The sequence below is a fragment of the Athene noctua genome, unplaced genomic scaffold (genome assembly GCF_965140245.1).
Source record: "Athene noctua unplaced genomic scaffold, bAthNoc1.hap1.1 HAP1_HAP1_scaffold_307, whole genome shotgun sequence".
NCBI lineage: Eukaryota > Metazoa > Chordata > Aves > Strigiformes > Strigidae > Athene > Athene noctua.
Window position 1 is genome coordinate 64597 of NW_027437768.1, and position 18784 is coordinate 83380.

At 61.5% G+C, this 18784-nt stretch overlaps 2 long non-coding RNA genes across 4 annotated transcripts; both read left to right on the top strand.

Annotated features, from left to right (window-relative positions):
- Positions 1 to 882: 882 nt before the first annotated feature.
- On the top strand, positions 883 to 8677 carry LOC141955554 (uncharacterized). Of its 2 annotated transcripts, none has more exons than XR_012632622.1 (5): positions 883 to 1017; positions 3125 to 3224; positions 3734 to 3846; positions 8112 to 8335; positions 8509 to 8677. It is a non-coding gene; the product is annotated as an uncharacterized LOC141955554 (long non-coding RNA). The 2 variants fall into 2 exon arrangements; XR_012632623.1 differs by having other exon boundaries at positions 3125 to 3220.
- A 1523-nt stretch (positions 8678 to 10200) lies between these two features.
- Positions 10201 to 18002, top strand: LOC141955555 (uncharacterized). Of its 2 annotated transcripts, none has more exons than XR_012632624.1 (5): positions 10201 to 10335; positions 12456 to 12555; positions 13065 to 13177; positions 17437 to 17660; positions 17834 to 18002. It is a non-coding gene; the product is annotated as an uncharacterized LOC141955555 (long non-coding RNA). The 2 variants fall into 2 exon arrangements; XR_012632625.1 differs by having other exon boundaries at positions 12456 to 12551.
- Positions 18003 to 18784: the final 782 nt, after the last annotated feature.

The following is an 18784-nucleotide window of genomic DNA, read 5'->3' on the forward strand; positions in this document are numbered from 1 at the left end:
CTTTTCACCTGGAACACATTCGCTCAACAGTAAAGGTCTTTACTGTCAGGCAGGAATTCTTCCTGGCAGCGCTGGGCGCACTCGCTGTTACCGTCAGTTTGGCCTCACAAGAACCGCCGAAGGCTCAGCTGGAAGCTGTAGAAGGCAGGCAGGCTGTGCTGCAGCGCTGGGTGCTGGGGGGATCGTTCCACCCAAGGGCCGTGCCGAAAGACAAGGGCACGCTTCTCCTGTCACAGCAAAGCAGCGAATATTCCTGTCATTTCCGACACGTACGCACCGATTCCCAGAGGACCGACTGCCCGTGCCAGTGCGTTGTTTGGGGGAGAGTCCCTGCGGGGCTTCCCCAGGTGTCTGCTGGTTTCTCTGCCCTCCCCGGGATGGACCCGTCAGAGCTGCAAACATGAGGTCCTTGGGCACAATCCTGTGCGAGGCCCCTCACAGCTCTGAGCCCCAACTGCGGGCAGGCAGGAGGCAGCAGCTCCCCCCTTTTCCTGAGACTTTGCACTCACAAATCCCAGCTCTCAGGACTCCAAACCCAAACCACCTTTTGGCAGAAAAAGAGCCGCCGTGGCTGTGGCAGAAGAGTCAGAGGTCCCTCGGCCGGAGCTGATCCGGCCGTTCCCTGAGCCAGCGCTAATCAGCACGTGCAAGTATGGAAGCGCAGGCTGTGGCAGGTGTCCCCCCCAGTGAAGATCGGGCTCCATGGCCGCTGGAGCGGAGCAGCTCCTGATTGCCTTTGCTCTCGGGGCTTCCCGGCAGTTGGGGCCTTTGGCCAACGGGAGCCGCTACGGGGCACAGGTCAGATTGGGGCTGGGTGTCAATGGAGCCCTCGGGCAGCCATTTTGAGCTCCTCCCCTCGGGCAGCCATTTTGAGCTCCTCCCCTGGAGCAGCTCGCCGCCGTCGGTCGAGGACTCTCCCCTGGGGTCGGGACGTCGCCCAAGGAAGCTCCTCCAGGTGATCTGGGTCGGGGCGCTGCCCTGAGCAGGTCCTCGAGGTGGAGAGCCCTCGCTTGTCAGGTGAGTGATCAAGCGTTTGGGGTGGCCGTTAAACCCCACAGAGTTCTTTGTTCTGCGTTCTGGGGTGCCGTTGAACCCTGGAAAGCTGTTCTGTTCTCCGCGCACAGACATTCGAACCTGCAATTTACGGAGAGCTAGTTTCCTGCGCTCGTCGTAATTTGTCATTATTTTGGTGGGGGGCTGTCTAATTGAGAGCAGCCGTAAGGCCCGCGCTCCTCCCGCTGAGGCCGCCGCGGGCTCAACCCGAACCCCCCCACTCCTCACCCCGGGGAAGGCCCTTCCCCCGGCGCGGGGAGCAGCACGAGGTCGGGGCCGCCGGGCTCCGGCTGCGCGTTCACCCCCCGGCGGCCGGGCTCGAGCGGGCTGTCGGAGAAGCCCCGATCGCTGCCGCCCGTGTGTGCGGGCGGCACCAGGCGGCGGCGCGGCCCGGCCCGGCGGCGCAGAGGACACGGGGCCCCGCGGCCGTCGCTGCCCCGCAGCCCGGCCCGAGCCCCGCGCTCGCGCCCGCCCCTCGCGGCCGCCGCCGTTTGCCCGGCGCGGGAGCGGGAACGGGCGCCGCCGTTTGCCCGGCGCCGCCGTTTGCCCGGCGCCGCCGTTTGCCCGGCGCCGCCGTTTGCCCGGCGCCGCCGTTTGCCCGGCGCCGCCGTTTGCCCGGCGCCGCCGTTTGCCCGGCGCCGCCGTTTGCCCGGCGCCGCCGTTTGCCCGGCGCCGCCGGGGCCGGTCCGGCCGCGCCGCGCATGCGCTGTGTCTGCGGGGCCGCGTGAGGCGGGGAGCCGGCGCGGAGGCGGCTCGGCGGGGCCCGGCCCCGGCCCTCAGCCCCCGCGGCCCCGACCCCGGCGCCGAGGAGCGCGTCGCCGCCCGCCGCCCTCGCGTCGCCGCCCTCCTCGATGCCGAGCCCCGGCGAGAAGCGGCGCTCGTCCCCGGTGCCCCGGCTGCGTGGGCCTGACCCCCAGCCGCCCCCGCCGCCCAGATCGGAGCCGGGTCCAGGCCCCTCCCTGCCCCGGACCGGCACCAAGTCCCTCACCTTCTCCCCACAGCCCGGTTCAGGTCACAGATGATCTCCCCTCCCCAGAACGGTGCCGGGCTTGATGCCCCCACCCCCAGGCCGGGGCCGGTTCCACATCCTGCGCCCCGAGCTGGCAGCCAGTCCTGACCCCAGCCCGGGCCAGCACAGGCTCAGAGACCGACTCCAGGTGTCAGAATATCCCCTGTCCCACAACGGCACTGGGGCCAGGACCCCTACCAAAAACTGGCGGGGGGCAGCCACCCGATGTGGCCTTGCCAGCCTTCACGGGACCCGGGATCTCTCCCCAAACTGGCCTTGGCGCTCCCCTGAATCCCAAGCCAGAGACGCTCCCCGTTCTCTGCCAGATATTAGGAGCACGGGGACCTCCCGATGTCTGCTCATCCCAAAGGCAAGGACATCCCCGCCCTGTCCGAGGCACAGCACTGAGGCAGCAATACCCCCTTCCCCAAGAGATTCCCCTGCCATGGACCCGCTGCCCCCCTGGACAAAATCTGCATCAGACTAGTGGCATCCTGGAGCAGGCTGCTGTTCCCAGACCTGGGGCTCACCAGCCATGGCACACACCTTTCCCCGAAGCAGGACTGAAGTGGGGGCCTCTCCCAAGCCTTAGAGGCCCCTCCAGCCTGGGGGATATTGGGCCATGGGATCAGTGCCAATGCTGGAATGGCTCCGGACAGAAGCTGGCTGTCTTCATGGCCAAGCCGGGGTCCCCCCCAGCCACCTAAGGGCTGCCCCCTGACAGCCTCTGCCCCATGCCTGCCCCATCCCCACCTGGAAAGCAAACAGAGGCTGAGCCTCCCCAGCCTTGTGCTGAAGCAGTAACTAGCCTTGGGCTGCAGTCCCAGATGTAGAAAAAGAAGCCTGGACGCTGTTTTCCCTCTGGGCGGCTGTCCCCACCTTTCCTGCCTCCTTTCTGCATCTGCAGGGACCTGCTGGCCTGGGACTAAGCCTGCTGAGGGGAAGAGAGAGCAGAGTGTGCTGCGCTGAACCATGCAGTCTGGGTTGGGATGCCGGATTCAAGGGCGTCCCCGAGCATGATGTGGTGTAAAATGTTCAGTCTTATTCCCTCTTCTGCCCCAGGGAGGCCCTTGGAGAAGATGTGGAGCCAAAAGTGCCTGAGGAGGAGGAGGAGGAGGAAGAGCAGAGGAAGAGCCACAAGCACATTGAGGAGTGCAGGCAGGTGTGGCGGTAGGAGGGGAAGATCCTCTTGGGTCCCTGATATTTGGCTTTACCCTTCTTTTAGCTTTGTACAGTGCTTAGTGTCACACAGCAGCATTTATGTGAGAAGCAGCAGGGACAGGAACTCCTCAGGACTGGGTGGTGGGGGATTTGGGGGCTGGATCCTAGGGGTAGGATTTCCCGTGGATTGTAAGGGCGTAGGAGTGACGCCAAGCATCCAAACCAAAACCCCGCCGTGCCTAACCGCATCTGCACGCACGGGGGAAGTGAGAGAGGGGGGTGCTCTGAGCGTGTTCCTCTTGGCGCTGATGGCCTGCGGGGCTTTCCAGGAGAGGGAGGCCCGCGGGTGCTCATCGATCCTGCCGTAGCAGGAGGACAGAGCTTAGGGCTCCACACAGGCACCTCAGCATGGGGACAGGAGCCAGACCCTGGGCAGGCAGGGTTCCTGCAGCATCCCTCCCTCCAGAACGCAGGTCTTTGGGTGTGAAATGTGTGCCGCTTCCTTCACAGAGGCTGGCCAAGCTGCTCTTTGATGGCACGCAGATGGTGACAAATACCCGGGTGGCCGCTGACTTGAGGGAAACACAGAGGAGGGCAGAGGAGGCAGAGCTGAAGCTGCAGAGGTAAGAGACTGCACCGCGGGTCGGCGCTGCTGGGAAGGATGTTGGTGCAGCTTTCTGAGGACATCCTAATGCTGGTCATCCAGAAACACTTGGCAGTTAGGGCTGTGCTGTTCAGAAGGAAAATCTAGGCACCTCCAGGTCCCACCTGCTGTCACGTCCTGCTCCGAAGAGGGAGACAAGTGACGTAGATTCATAAATCCCCAACGGAGCAGAGATTGGTGAGACAAGTCTCAAAGTGCAGACATAAACATTTCTTCATTTCCCACAGTGTGTTGACTGGATACACAATAACTGACTAAGTGAAGAACAAATTATGGCAAGGGATATGATACGCCTTGCGTCCCTTAATGATAACAAGGGGGAAAAGAGAAGAAGAGAGAGAGAGATGGGAAGAGAGGGAGAGAGATCACCAGTCCAGGTTCCTGCGCTGGTTCTGCCAAGGAGGGTTCAGGGATGCATCCACCTGCTTCACTTCACTTCTTCACTTGCTCATCACCGTTATCCTTGCCCCCCCCCCCCCCCCCATTTATACACGCTTTCCTCGGGTCCTTCCCCCAGATTGATCTACATATCACGTGTCATAGGTGTGGGGAGGGGCAAGGCGCTTCGTGGGGTGCTGTAATTAGCATGATCTCGTTAGTCTTTATTAGCATATTCAGGGATGTCAACTTTAATACACGTTTTGTGGATAATGAAGCAAAGATCGCTCACGGGACAGATGCCCCTTGAAACTGTCCCCGAAATCCGGGATAAAAATAACTTCTCGACTCCAGTGTGATGCAGATAAGCAGACACTTCTTTACTGACGGCCGGACGTGTAGGGGAGCGCTCTCACCAACAACACGTGCCAGGCACCAGAATCACACACCTTATCTAGAACTTACTCATCCATATTCATTAAGTCTTCATACATAAGCATACAACTTCCAAGAAATTATTAACTATTTAACTAATTTATTTAACCAATAATTTAACTAATTTATTTAACTAATTTATTTAATTATTTTACTAAAATATCCCTTAATTCTATACTTATATTAAAATCAAACACAATTTAATTTCAGTTGATAATAAAATCAGTAACAAAACTTTACAGGATGCCCCAGAGCAGAACCGTCCTGTCTCCTCAGGGCTCCCTCCTCCAGCCGCATCCTGTGCTGTCCAGGCGAGTTTTCTCCCACGAGTCACACAAGAGATGAGCAAGTGCTGACCTCGAGCACCAAGCCTGCGTTATCCAGACTCCACAGTACCCACCCCGTGTCTCTAGTTTTGTTACTTGGGAGTGCTGGAGACATTTCTTGGAAAGGCTCGGAGGGCCCCTGCCCCCCCCATCCCTTGTCTTTACCAAGTTTACCCTCCGGCTGCTTCTCTCAGTCCTTGTTTCGGGGGTTACAAGTCGTCTCCGACACCTGCCCCCGTGGGATCTTCACAGAGCTCTGCAGGTCAAGGCTGGCAGCTTCCCCAGGTGCCACTGCAGTACTACACACTGTCTGCTTTCTGATCTCCTCCTGCCCGTGCTCATTTGAGAGATGAGGTATTCAGGTTTTTGCAGTGAGAGTGGTCAGGTGCTAGGGCAGGGTGTTGTAGAGACCTTCCTCCCTGGAGATACTCAGCACACGCCTGGAGAAGGCCCTGTGTGACCTGCTCTGATGTTGCAGTTAATCCTGCTGTGAGCGGGAGCCAGCGATTTCCCCAAACCGTTCCAGCCTCGGTTGTTGTCTGATCCACTCCGTGTGCCTCCCTGGGGGAAACCTGTCCTGCTTCACTGGAGGAGTCCCCAAGGGACCGGCTCCTTCCTTCAGCCCTGTCCCCAGGACTCAGACCAGCTAGCAAACAGAGTCCTTGTTCCTGCTGCCTTTGGAGGGCGCTGCAGGAACAGTTTATGGGAGGCTGGCTGTAGCAAGACCGGTGTCCCTTGCTCTGATGGTTTTCCAGTGGGAATTTCATGAAGGAACCAGGTGCTGTGTGCCAGTTCCACGTCCTGCACCCCGAGCTGGCAGCCAGTCCTGACCCCAGCACAGGCTCAGAGACCGACTCCAGGTGTCAGAATTTCAGAAAAGAGGCAAAGACCCGACGTGTGCGGTCCCCCTGTTCCTGCAGTGGGTGCCCCGCAGCCCCCGGGCTCTGGAGGGGGCAGGAGGCAGGAGCAGGGTGCAGGCAGGCACAGTCCCTGCCTGCTCTGGCAGGAGCAGCTCTGGGCCGAGCAAACGTCCCCGTCCCGGAGCCAGGACCTGGGGGAGACCCGGCAGAGGCGGGGGGTCAGCAAGGGACCCAAAGGGGAGGTTTGGCAAAGGGGACAGGGGAGGGCGCGCATCAAGGGCTGTGTGGAAGAACCACGGCACCAGGGATGGAGGAAAGATATTTTAAGATAGTTTATTTTTCAGGTGGGTGCTCTCTCCAGGCTGCCCCTTGGAATCAGTTACAGTTTTGCCTCAGGGGCTTGCGGGAGCACCTGCAGCAGCACTGCCGGTCCCGTTTGCACCAGGCATGACACGCCTGCAGAGCTGGGCACGGGACTCCCGCAGGGCACGGCCCCCCTTGCACAGCCCCCGGGCCGCCCAGGCACGCATCCTGCCCGTGGGCACCCGCTGCTGGGGACTGGGCTCCACTGGGCTGCTCCCGCCCGACGCCGCCCAGATGGTGCTGCCCATGGTCACGGGGGGGGCTGCTGCCCGACATCATGGGGCCGCTCACGTCCAAGTTTATGGGGCTGCTCCTGTCTATCTTCAGGGATTCCATGTTTGGAATCCTTCTCTCCTCTCCATACTCAGCCTTGTCGCTGTCCCTGTACGGCACAGGCAGCTCCACTCCATTGGCCTTGAGCCATATTGTGACCAACAGCATCCACTGGCCGGTGTGGTGACTGTTGGGGTCCAGCTCCACATCCCTGGGTGTCTGCGCGTTGTAGCCCTCATTGCCAGGGACCTGCTCTTGACTGGTCCCAGCTGACCTCTCCAGTGGGGGGCCCAGGGCTGGTCCCAGGTTCTTCACCAGCACCTGATCATCCTTGGGGGACTGGGCATGTCCCGAGCACGCTTGTGCTGCCAGCTCTGCCATGGCAGCAGGGCAGGACTCCAGGAAGGAGCAGACGGTGTCCACGGGACTGGAGCTGCTCATCGGGAGGGAGCTCAGCGATGATGACCGGCGTAGCGGGCAGAGGCGCTCTGTGCTCGGCAACGTCGCGCTGGCACTGCAGGGGAGGAGAGAGGGAGGTGAACCTGCTGCACCGCGGCCCCTCCGGCGGGACGGGCAGGGCACGGGCTGAGGGTCTGGGGCAGGATCTGGGGCCTCTTCCAGCACTCGCCATTTCTGCAGGGTCGGTTTGCTCTTCTCCAGCTCTTCTCCCTTCTGCCTTGAGCTCTGCAGGACACCAAGAGCTGGGTGAGACGGGAGCAGCTCCCAGGCCACATCACCCCCACAGCCCCTCACCCCACCCACCCCATCCCACTCCCCACCACAGCGCGGTGCAGCCGTCACATACCCACAGCCGTTGGGCCGCCAACACGGCGCCGAGCAGGAAGCTCATCTCCGTGAGCATCAGTAGCCAGAGCATCTCGGCCGGGGTGAGCCCGTTGCCACAGGCCGTGGCTGCTGGCCCAGTGCGGCCGCGGCCTTTTATATTGGGGCAGGCGGGCGCAGCCCCTGTGTAACCTCACACCAAAACTCAGCGCGGGGCCGTCGCACCCCTCACCGTCAGCCCGGCGCCCCCAGACCCCGCTGCCATCCCGTCCCACAGAAACGTCCCCAGCACCGCAGCTGTGACAGCTGCACCAGACAGCCCAGACCCGTCCCCGTCCTCCCGTGCTGGGCTCCCCCTGCCCACGCTCCCCCCAGTCCCACCTTTTCTGGCGCGGGGCTCCTTGCGCCTCTGCCACCGTGTTGGCCGGGAGGGCTTTGGCCTGAAACTGGTGGTCGCCGGGCAGTGCCTTGTCCCCACGGGCGGAGGAAGCAAGCAGCCGATTCAATGTGAATGCTAGAGCAAGCTTCAACTTTATTGAAAGAGATCACCCCTTATATAAGCACTCTACAATAATCGTGCACACTACTCACAAATCTGTTGGATGCATGTAACAGGCTACATTATAATATCCCAGCCCCTTGTGACATTTCAGATATTTCACAACATCGTCCCTCTTCTGGCCTGCCTTTTTTCCCAAGGTTGTTTTTACCATCAAGGCCACTGTGTACCTCAGTTTCTCTCTGTTAACATAACAGTCCTTTGTAAGCATAACTGTACCCTGGGTTGTTTCCTTTGTTTACCTCAGATGGCTGCAATCAGCTCCTGCAGAGACCCACGGCCTTGCTCTCTGCAAGCCGTTCTCCAACAAGGAAAGGTCTTTACTGTCGGGCAGGAATTCTTCATCGCCGCCCTGGGCCCACAGCCATGGAGGGTTCCAACAGCCTCACCTCGGCAGACATCTTCCCACTGTTCATGCTCCTCCTGCCGCCCCTCCTGTTCGTCGGCGTGTTGATGGTCGAGTGGCTCTGGGTATGTGACGGCTGCACTGTGCTGTGCCGGGGGGGGGGATGGCGTGGGGAGGTGTTGGGGGGCTGTGGGGCTGATGTGGTGTGGGGGGGTTGGGGATGCTGTGGGGCGTTGTGGGGTGTACGGTGTGGGTCTGGGAGCTGCCTCTGTCTCACTCAGCTCTTGGTGTCCTGCAGAGCTCAAGGCAGAAGGGAGAAGAACTGGAGAAGACCAAACCCACATTGAAGAAATGGTGGGTGCTGGCAGAGACCCCAGATCCTGCCCCAGACCCTCAGCCCGTGCCCTGCCCGCGCCGGGCAGCCCTGCCCGTCCCGCCGGAGGGGCCGCGGTGCAGCAGGTTCACCTCCCTCCCCTGCAGTGCCAGTGTGAAGGAACCGAGCGCCTGTGCCCGCTACCCCGGACATCGTCCCCGAGCTCCCTCTCAGCGAGCAGCCCTGCCCCGGTGCCATGGCGGAGCTGGCGGCGCAGAAGTGCCGGGGACCCGCCCAGTCCCCCAAGGATGACAACAACGCTGGTTCCAGAGGAGCAACGGGCACCCCGGAGACAGCAGTTGGGGGTGTAGGACAGGAACCTCCCTGGGGCGACCCCACCTGAACAATAAAAGAATTATCTTTCCTCCATTCCTGGTGCCGTGGTCCTTCCACCCAGCCCTTGATGCGCGCCCTCCCCTGTCCCCTTTGCCAAACCTCCCCTTTGGGTCCCTTGCTGACCCCCCGCCTCTGCCGGGTCTCCCCCAGGTCCTGGCTCCGAGCTCCCCCGGGCTTGGTCACCTCTGTCCGGCCCCGTGTCCGTAGGCACCGTGACAGGGACGTTTGCTCGGCCCAGAGCTGCTCCTGCCAGAGCAGGCAGGGACTGTGCCTGCCTGCACCCTGCTCCTGCCTCCTGCCCCCTCCAGAGCCCGGGGGCTGCGGGGCACCCACTGCAGGAACAGGGGGACCGCACACGTCGGGTCTTTGCCTCTTTTCACCTGGAACACATTCGCTCAACAGTAAAGGTCTTTACTGTCAGGCAGGAATTCTTCCTGGCAGCGCTGGGCGCACTCGCTGTTACCGTCAGTTTGGCCTCACAAGAACCGCCGAAGGCTCAGCTGGAAGCTGTAGAAGGCAGGCAGGCTGTGCTGCAGCGCTGGGTGCTGGGGGGATCGTTCCACCCAAGGGCCGTGCCGAAAGACAAGGGCACGCTTCTCCTGTCACACCAAAGCAGCGAATATTCCTGTCATTTCCGACACGTACGCACCGATTCCCAGAGGACCGACTGCCCGTGCCAGTGCGTTGTTTGGGGGAGAGTCCCTGCGGGGCTTCCCCAGGTGTCTGCTGGTTTCTCTGCCCTCCCCGGGATGGACCCGTCAGAGCTGCAAACATGAGGTCCTTGGGCACAATCCTGTGTGAGGCCCCTCACAGCTCTGAGCCCCAACTGCGGGCAGGCAGGAGGCAGCAGCTCCCCCCTTTTCCTGAGACTTTGCACTCACAAATCCCAGCTCTCAGGACTCCAAACCCAAACCACCTTTTGGCAGAAAAAGAGCCGCCGTGGCTGTGGCAGAAGAGTCAGAGGTCCCTCGGCCGGAGCTGATCCGGCCGTTCCCTGAGCCAGCGCTAATCAGCACGTGCAAGTATGGAAGCGCAGGCTGTGGCAGGTGTCCCCCCCAGTGAAGATCGGGCTCCATGGCCGCTGGAGCGGAGCAGCTCCTGATTGCCTTTGCTCTCGGGGCTTCCCGGCAGTTGGGGCCTTTGGCCAACGGGAGCCGCTACGGGGCACAGGTCAGATTGGGGCTGGGTGTCAAAGGAGCCCTGGGGCAGCCATTTTGAGCTCCTCCCCTCGGGCAGCCATTTTGAGCTCCTCCCCTCGGGCAGCCATTTTGAGCTCCTCCCCTGGAGCAGCTCGCCGCCGTCGGTCGAGGACTCTCCCCTGGGGTCGGGACGTCGCCCAAGGAAGCTCCTCCAGGTGATCTGGGTCGGGGCGCTGCCCTGAGCAGGTCCTCGAGGTGGAGAGCCCTCGCTTGTCAGGTGAGTGATCAAGCGTTTGGGGTGGCCGTTAAACCCCACAGAGTTCTTTGTTCTGCGTTCTGGGGTGCCGTTGAACCCTGGAAAGCTGTTCTGTTCTCCGCGCACAGACATTCGAACCTGCAATTTACGGAGAGCTAGTTTCCTGCGCTCGTCGTAATTTGTCATTATTTTGGTGGGGGGCTGTCTAATTGAGAGCAGCCGTAAGGCCCGCGCTCCTCCCGCTGAGGCCGCCGCGGGCTCAACCCGAACCCCCCCACTCCTCACCCCGGGGAAGGCCCTTCCCCCGGCGCGGGGAGCAGCACGAGGTCGGGGCCGCCGGGCTCCGGCTGCGCGTTCACCCCCCGGCGGCCGGGCTCGAGCGGGCTGTCGGAGAAGCCCCGATCGCTGCCGCCCGTGTGTGCGGGCGGCACCAGGCGGCGGCGCGGCCCGGCCCGGCGGCGCAGAGGACACGGGGCCCCGCGGCCGTCGCTGCCCCGCAGCCCGGCCCGAGCCCCGCGCTCGCGCCCGCCCCTCGCGGCCGCCGCCGCCCGGCGCGGGAGCGGGAACGGGCGCCGCCGTTTGCCCGGCGCCGCCGTTTGCCGGGCGCCGCCGTTTGCCCGGCGCCGCCGTTTGCCCGGCGCCGCCGTTTGCCCGGCGCCGCCGTTTGCCCGGCGCCGCCGTTTGCCCGGCGCCGCCGTTTGCCCGGCGCCGCCGTTTGCCCGGCGCCGCCGTTTGCCCGGCGCCGCCGGGGCCGGTCCGGCCGCGCCGCGCATGCGCTGTGTCTGCGGGGCCGCGTGAGGCGGGGAGCCGGCGCGGAGGCGGCTCGGCGGGGCCCGGCCCCGGCCCTCAGCCCCCGCGGCCCCGACCCCGGCGCCGAGGAGCGCGTCGCCGCCCGCCGCCCTCGCGTCGCCGCCCTCCTCGATGCCGAGCCCCGGCGAGAAGCGGCGCTCGTCCCCGGTGCCCCGGCTGCGTGGGCCTGACCCCCAGCCGCCCCCGCCGCCCAGATCGGAGCCGGGTCCAGGCCCCTCCCTGCCCCGGACCGGCACCAAGTCCCTCACCTTCTCCCCACAGCCCGGTTCAGGTCACAGATGATCTCCCCTCCCCAGAACGGTGCCGGGCTTGATGCCCCCACCCCCAGGCCGGGGCCGGTTCCACATCCTGCGCCCCGAGCTGGCAGCCAGTCCTGACCCCAGCCCGGGCCAGCACAGGCTCAGAGACCGACTCCAGGTGTCAGAATATCCCCTGTCCCACAACGGCACTGGGGCCAGGACCCCTACCAAAAACTGGCGGGGGGCAGCCACCCGATGTGGCCTTGCCAGCCTTCACGGGACCCGGGATCTCTCCCCAAACTGGCCTTGGCGCTCCCCTGAATCCCAAGCCAGAGACGCTCCCCGTTCTCTGCCAGATATTAGGAGCACGGGGACCTCCCGATGTCTGCTCATCCCAAAGGCAAGGACATCCCCGCCCTGTCCGAGGCACAGCACTGAGGCAGCAATACCCCCTTCCCCAAGAGATTCCCCTGCCATGGACCCGCTGCCCCCCTGGACAAAATCTGCATCAGACTAGTGGCATCCTGGAGCAGGCTGCTGTTCCCAGACCTGGGGCTCACCAGCCATGGCACACACCTTTCCCCGAAGCAGGACTGAAGTGGGGGCCTCTCCCAAGCCTTAGAGGCCCCTCCAGCCTGGGGGATATTGGGCCATGGGATCAGTGCCAATGCTGGAATGGCTCCGGACAGAAGCTGGCTGTCTTCATGGCCAAGCCGGGGTCCCCCCCAGCCACCTAAGGGCTGCCCCCTGACAGCCTCTGCCCCATGCCTGCCCCATCCCCACCTGGAAAGCAAACAGAGGCTGAGCCTCCCCAGCCTTGTGCTGAAGCAGTAACTAGCCTTGGGCTGCAGTCCCAGATGTAGAAAAAGAAGCCTGGACGCTGTTTTCCCTCTGGGCGGCTGTCCCCACCTTTCCTGCCTCCTTTCTGCATCTGCAGGGACCTGCTGGCCTGGGACTAAGCCTGCTGAGGGGAAGAGAGAGCAGAGTGTGCTGCGCTGAACCATGCAGTCTGGGTTGGGATGCCGGATTCAAGGGCGTCCCCGAGCATGATGTGGTGTAAAATGTTCAGTCTTATTCCCTCTTCTGCCCCAGGGAGGCCCTTGGAGAAGATGTGGAGCCAAAAGTGCCTGAGGAGGAGGAGGAGGAGGAAGAGCAGAGGAAGAGCCACAAGCACATTGAGGAGTGCAGGCAGGTGTGGCGGTAGGAGGGGAAGATCCTCTTGGGTCCCTGATATTTGGCTTTACCCTTCTTTTAGCTTTGTACAGTGCTTAGTGTCACACAGCAGCATTTATGTGAGAAGCAGCAGGGACAGGAACTCCTCAGGACTGGGTGGTGGGGGATTTGGGGGCTGGATCCTAGGGGTAGGATTTCCCGTGGATTGTAAGGGCGTAGGAGTGACGCCAAGCATCCAAACCAAAACCCCGCCGTGCCTAACCGCATCTGCACGCACGGGGGAAGTGAGAGAGGGGGGTGCTCTGAGCGTGTTCCTCTTGGCGCTGATGGCCTGCGGGGCTTTCCAGGAGAGGGAGGCCCGCGGGTGCTCATCGATCCTGCCGTAGCAGGAAGACAGAGCTTAGGGCTCCACACAGGCACCTCAGCATGGGGACAGGAGCCAGACCCTGGGCAGGCAGGGTTCCTGCAGCATCCCTCCCTCCAGAACGCAGGTCTTTGGGTGTGAAATGTGTGCCGCTTCCTTCACAGAGGCTGGCCAAGCTGCTCTTTGATGGCACGCAGATGGTGACAAATACCCGGGTGGCCGCTGACTTGAGGGAAACACAGAGGAGGGCAGAGGAGGCAGAGCTGAAGCTGCAGAGGTAAGAGACTGCACCGCGGGTCGGCGCTGCTGGGAAGGATGTTGGTGCAGCTTTCTGAGGACATCCTAATGCTGGTCATCCAGAAACACTTGGCAGTTAGGGCTGTGCTGTTCAGAAGGAAAATCTAGGCACCTCCAGGTCCCACCTGCTGTCACGTCCTGCTCCGAAGAGGGAGACAAGTGACGTAGATTCATAAATCCCCAACGGAGCAGAGATTGGTGAGACAAGTCTCAAAGTGCAGACATAAACATTTCTTCATTTCCCACAGTGTGTTGACTGGATACACAATAACTGACTAAGTGAAGAACAAATTATGGCAAGGGATATGATACGCCTTGCGTCCCTTAATGATAACAAGGGGGAAAAGAGAAGAAGAGAGAGAGAGATGGGAAGAGAGGGAGAGAGATCACCAGTCCAGGTTCCTGCGCTGGTTCTGCCAAGGAGGGTTCAGGGATGCATCCACCTGCTTCACTTCACTTCTTCACTTGCTCATCACCGTTATCCTTGCCCCCCCCCCCATTTATACACGCTTTCCTCGGGTCCTTCCCCCAGATTGATCTACATATCACGTGTCATAGGTGTGGGGAGGGGCAAGGCGCTTCGTGGGGTGCTGTAATTAGCATGATCTCGTTAGTCTTTATTAGCATATTCAGGGATGTCAACTTTAATACACGTTTTGTGGATAATGAAGCAAAGATCGCTCACGGGACAGATGCCCCTTGAAACTGTCACCGAAATCCGGGATAAAAATAACTTCTCGACTCCAGTGTGATGCAGATAAGCAGACACTTCTTTACTGACGGCCGGACGTGTAGGGGAGCGCTCTCACCAACAACACGTGCCAGGCACCAGAATCACACACCTTATCTAGAACTTACTCATCCATATTCATTAAGTCTTCATACATAAGCATACAACTTCCAAGAAATTATTAACTATTTAACTAATTTATTTAACCAATAATTTAACTAATTTATTTAACTAATTTATTTAATTATTTTACTAAAATATCCCTTAATTCTATACTTATATTAAAATCAAACACAATTTAATTTCAGTTGATAATAAAATCAGTAACAAAACTTTACAGGATGCCCCAGAGCAGAACCGTCCTGTCTCCTCAGGGCTCCCTCCTCCAGCCGCATCCTGTGCTGTCCAGGCGAGTTTTCTCCCACGAGTCACACAAGAGATGAGCAAGTGCTGACCTCGAGCACCAAGCCTGCGTTATCCAGACTCCACAGTACCCACCCCGTGTCTCTAGTTTTGTTACTTGGGAGTGCTGGAGACATTTCTTGGAAAGGCTCGGAGGGCCCCTGCCCCCCCCATCCCTTGTCTTTACCAAGTTTACCCTCCGGCTGCTTCTCTCAGTCCTTGTTTCGGGGGTTACAAGTCGTCTCCGACACCTGCCCCCGTGGGATCTTCACAGAGCTCTGCAGGTCAAGGCTGGCAGCTTCCCCAGGTGCCACTGCAGTACTACACACTGTCTGCTTTCTGATCTCCTCCTGCCCGTGCTCATTTGAGAGATGAGGTATTCAGGTTTTTGCAGTGAGAGTGGTCAGGTGCTAGGGCAGGGTGTTGTAGAGACCTTCCTCCCTGGAGATACTCAGCACACGCCTGGAGAAGGCCCTGTGTGACCTGCTCTGATGTTGCAGTTAATCCTGCTGTGAGCGGGAGCCAGCGATTTCCCCAAACCGTTCCAGCCTCGGTTGTTGTCTGATCCACTCCGTGTGCCTCCCTGGGGGAAACCTGTCCTGCTTCACTGGAGGAGTCCCCAAGGGACCGGCTCCTTCCTTCAGCCCTGTCCCCAGGACTCAGACCAGCTAGCAAACAGAGTCCTTGTTCCTGCTGCCTTTGGAGGGCGCTGCAGGAACAGTTTATGGGAGGCTGGCTGTAGCAAGACCGGTGTCCCTTGCTCTGATGGTTTTCCAGTGGGAATTTCATGAAGGAACCAGGTGCTGTGTGCCAGTTCCACGTCCTGCACCCCGAGCTGGCAGCCAGTCCTGACCCCAGCACAGGCTCAGAGACCGACTCCAGGTGTCAGAATTTCAGAAAAGAGGCAAAGACCCGACGTGTGCGGTCCCCCTGTTCCTGCAGTGGGTGCCCCGCAGCCCCCGGGCTCTGGAGGGGGCAGGAGGCAGGAGCAGGGTGCAGGCAGGCACAGTCCCTGCCTGCTCTGGCAGGAGCAGCTCTGGGCCGAGCAAACGTCCCCGTCCCGGAGCCAGGACCTGGGGGAGACCCGGCAGAGGCGGGGGGTCAGCAAGGGACCCAAAGGGGAGGTTTGGCAAAGGGGACAGGGGAGGGCGCGCATCAAGGGCTGTGTGGAAGAACCACGGCACCAGGGATGGAGGAAAGATATTTTAAGATAGTTTATTTTTCAGGTGGGTGCTCTCTCCAGGCTGCCCCTTGGAATCAGTTACAGTTTTGCCTCAGGGGCTTGCGGGAGCACCTGCAGCAGCACTGCCGGTCCCGTTTGCACCAGGCATGACACGCCTGCAGAGCTGGGCACGGGACTCCCGCAGGGCACGGCCCCCCTTGCACAGCCCCCGGGCCGCCCAGGCACGCATCCTGCCCGTGGGCACCCGCTGCTGGGGACTGGGCTCCACTGGGCTGCTCCCGCCCGACGCCGCCCAGATGGTGCTGCCCATGGTCACGGGGGGGGCTGCTGCCCGACATCATGGGGCCGCTCACGTCCAAGTTTATGGGGCTGCTCCTGTCTATCTTCAGGGATTCCATGTTTGGAATCCTTCTCTCCTCTCCATACTCAGCCTTGTCGCTGTCCCTGTACGGCACAGGCAGCTCCACTCCATTGGCCTTGAGCCATATTGTGACCAACAGCATCCACTGGCCGGTGTGGTGACTGTTGGGGTCCAGCTCCACATCCCTGGGTGTCTGCGCGTTGTAGCCCTCATTGCCAGGGACCTGCTCTTGACTGGTCCCAGCTGACCTCTCCAGTGGGGGGCCCAGGGCTGGTCCCAGGTTCTTCACCAGCACCTGATCATCCTTGGGGGACTGGGCATGTCCCGAGCACGCTTGTGCTGCCAGCTCTGCCATGGCAGCAGGGCAGGACTCCAGGAAGGAGCAGACGGTGTCCACGGGACTGGAGCTGCTCATCGGGAGGGAGCTCAGCGATGATGACCGGCGTAGCGGGCAGAGGCGCTCTGTGCTCGGCAACGTCGCGCTGGCACTGCAGGGGAGGAGAGAGGGAGGTGAACCTGCTGCACCGCGGCCCCTCCGGCGGGACGGGCAGGGCACGGGCTGAGGGTCTGGGGCAGGATCTGGGGCCTCTTCCAGCACTCGCCATTTCTGCAGGGTCGGTTTGCTCTTCTCCAGCTCTTCTCCCTTCTGCCTTGAGCTCTGCAGGACACCAAGAGCTGGGTGAGACGGGAGCAGCTCCCAGGCCACATCACCCCCACAGCCCCTCACCCCACCCACCCCATCCCACTCCCCACCACAGCGCGGTGCAGCCGTCACATACCCACAGCCGTTGGGCCGCCAACACGGCGCCGAGCAGGAAGCTCATCTCCGTGAGCATCAGTAGCCAGAGCATCTCGGCCGGGGTGAGCCCGTTGCCACAGGCCGTGGCTGCTGGCCCAGTGCGGCCGCGGCCTTTTATATTGGGGCAGGCGGGCGCAGCCCCTGTGTAACCTCACACCAAAACTCAGCGCGGGGCCGTCGCACCCCTCACCGTCAGCCCGGCGCCCCCAGACCCCGCTGCCATCCCGTCCCACAGAAACGTCCCCAGCACCGCAGCTGTGACAGCTGCACCAGACAGCCCAGACCCGTCCCCGTCCTCCCGTGCTGGGCTCCCCCTGCCCACGCTCCCCCCAGTCCCACCTTTTCTGGCGCGGGGCTCCTTGCGCCTCTGCCACCGTGTTGGCCGGGAGGGCTTTGGCCTGAAACTGGTGGTCGCCGGGCAGTGCCTTGTCCCCACGGGCGGAGGAAGCAAGCAGCCGATTCAATGTGAATGCTAGAGCAAGCTTCAACTTTATTGAAAGAGATCACCCCTTATATAAGCACTCTACAATAATCGTGCACACTACTCACAAATCTGTTGGATGCATGTAACAGGCTACATTATAATATCCCAGCCCCTTGTGACATTTCAGATATTTCACAACATCGTCCCTCTTCTGGCCTGCCTTTTTTCCCAAGGTTGTTTTTACCATCAAGGCCACTGTGTACCTCAGTTTCTCTCTGTTAACATAACAGTCCTTTGTAAGCATAACTGTACCCTGGGTTGTTTCCTTTGTTTACCTCAGATGGCTGCAATCAGCTCCTGCAGAGACCCACGGCCTTGCTCTCTGCAAGCCGTTCTCCAACAAGGAAAGGTCTTTACTGTCGGGCAGGAATTCTTCATCGCCGCCCTGGGCCCACAGCCATGGAGGGTTCCAACAGCCTCACCTCGGCAGACATCTTCCCACTGTTCATGCTCCTCCTGCCGCCCCTCCTGTTCGTCGGCGTGTTGATGGTCGAGTGGCTCTGGGTATGTGACGGCTGCACTGTGCTGTGCCGGGGGGTGGGATGGCGTGGGGAGGTGTTGGGGGGCTGTGGGGCTGATGTGGTGTGGGGGGGTTGGGGATGCTGTGGGGGGTTGTGGGGTGTACGGTGTGGGTCTGGGAGCTGCCTCTGTCTCACTCAGCTCTTGGTGTCCTGCAGAGCTCAAGGCAGAAGGGAGAAGAACTGGAGAAGACCAAACCCACATTGAAGAAATGGTGGGTGCTGGCAGAGACCCCAGATCCTGCCCCAGACCCTCAGCCCGTGCCCTGCCCGCGCCGGGCAGCCCTGCCCGTCCCGCCGGAGGGGCCGCGGTGCAGCAGGTTCACCTCCCTCCCCTGCAGTGCCAGTGTGAAGGAACCGAGCGCCTGTGCCCGCTACCCCGGACATCGTCCCCGAGCTCCCTCTCAGCGAGCAGCCCTGCCCCGGTGCCATGGCGGAGCTGGCGGCGCAGAAGTGCCGGGGACCCGCCCAGTCCCCCAAGGATGACAACAACGCTGGTTCCAGAGGAGCAACGGGCACCCCGGAGACAGCAGTTGGGGGTGTAGGACAGGAACCTCCCTGGGGCAACCCCACCTGAACAATAAAAGAATTATCTTTCCTCCATTCCTGGTGCCGTGGTCCTTCCACCCAGCCCTTGATGCGCGCCCTCCCCTGTCCCCTTTGCCAAACCTCCCCTTTGGGTCCCTTGCTGACCCCCCGCCTCTGCCGGGTCTCCCCCAGGTCCTGGCTCCGAGCTCCCCCGGGCTTGGTCACCTCTGTCCGGCCCCGTGTCCGTAGGCACCGTGACAGGGACGTTTGCTCGGCCCAGAGCTGCTCCTGCCAGAGCAGGCAGGGACTGTGCCTGCCTGCACCCTGCTCCTGCCTCCTGCCCCCTCCAGAGCCCGGGGGCTGCGGGGCACCCACTGCAGGAACAGGGGGACCGCACACGTCGGGTCTTTGCCTCTTTTCACCTGGAACACATTCGCTCAACAGTAAAGGTCTTTACTGTCAGGCAGGAATTCTTCCTGGCAGCGCTGGGCGCACTCGCTGTTACCGTCAGTTTGGCCTCACAAGAACCGCCGAAGGCTCAGCTGGAAGCTGTAGAAGGCAGGCAGGCTGTGCTGCAGCGCT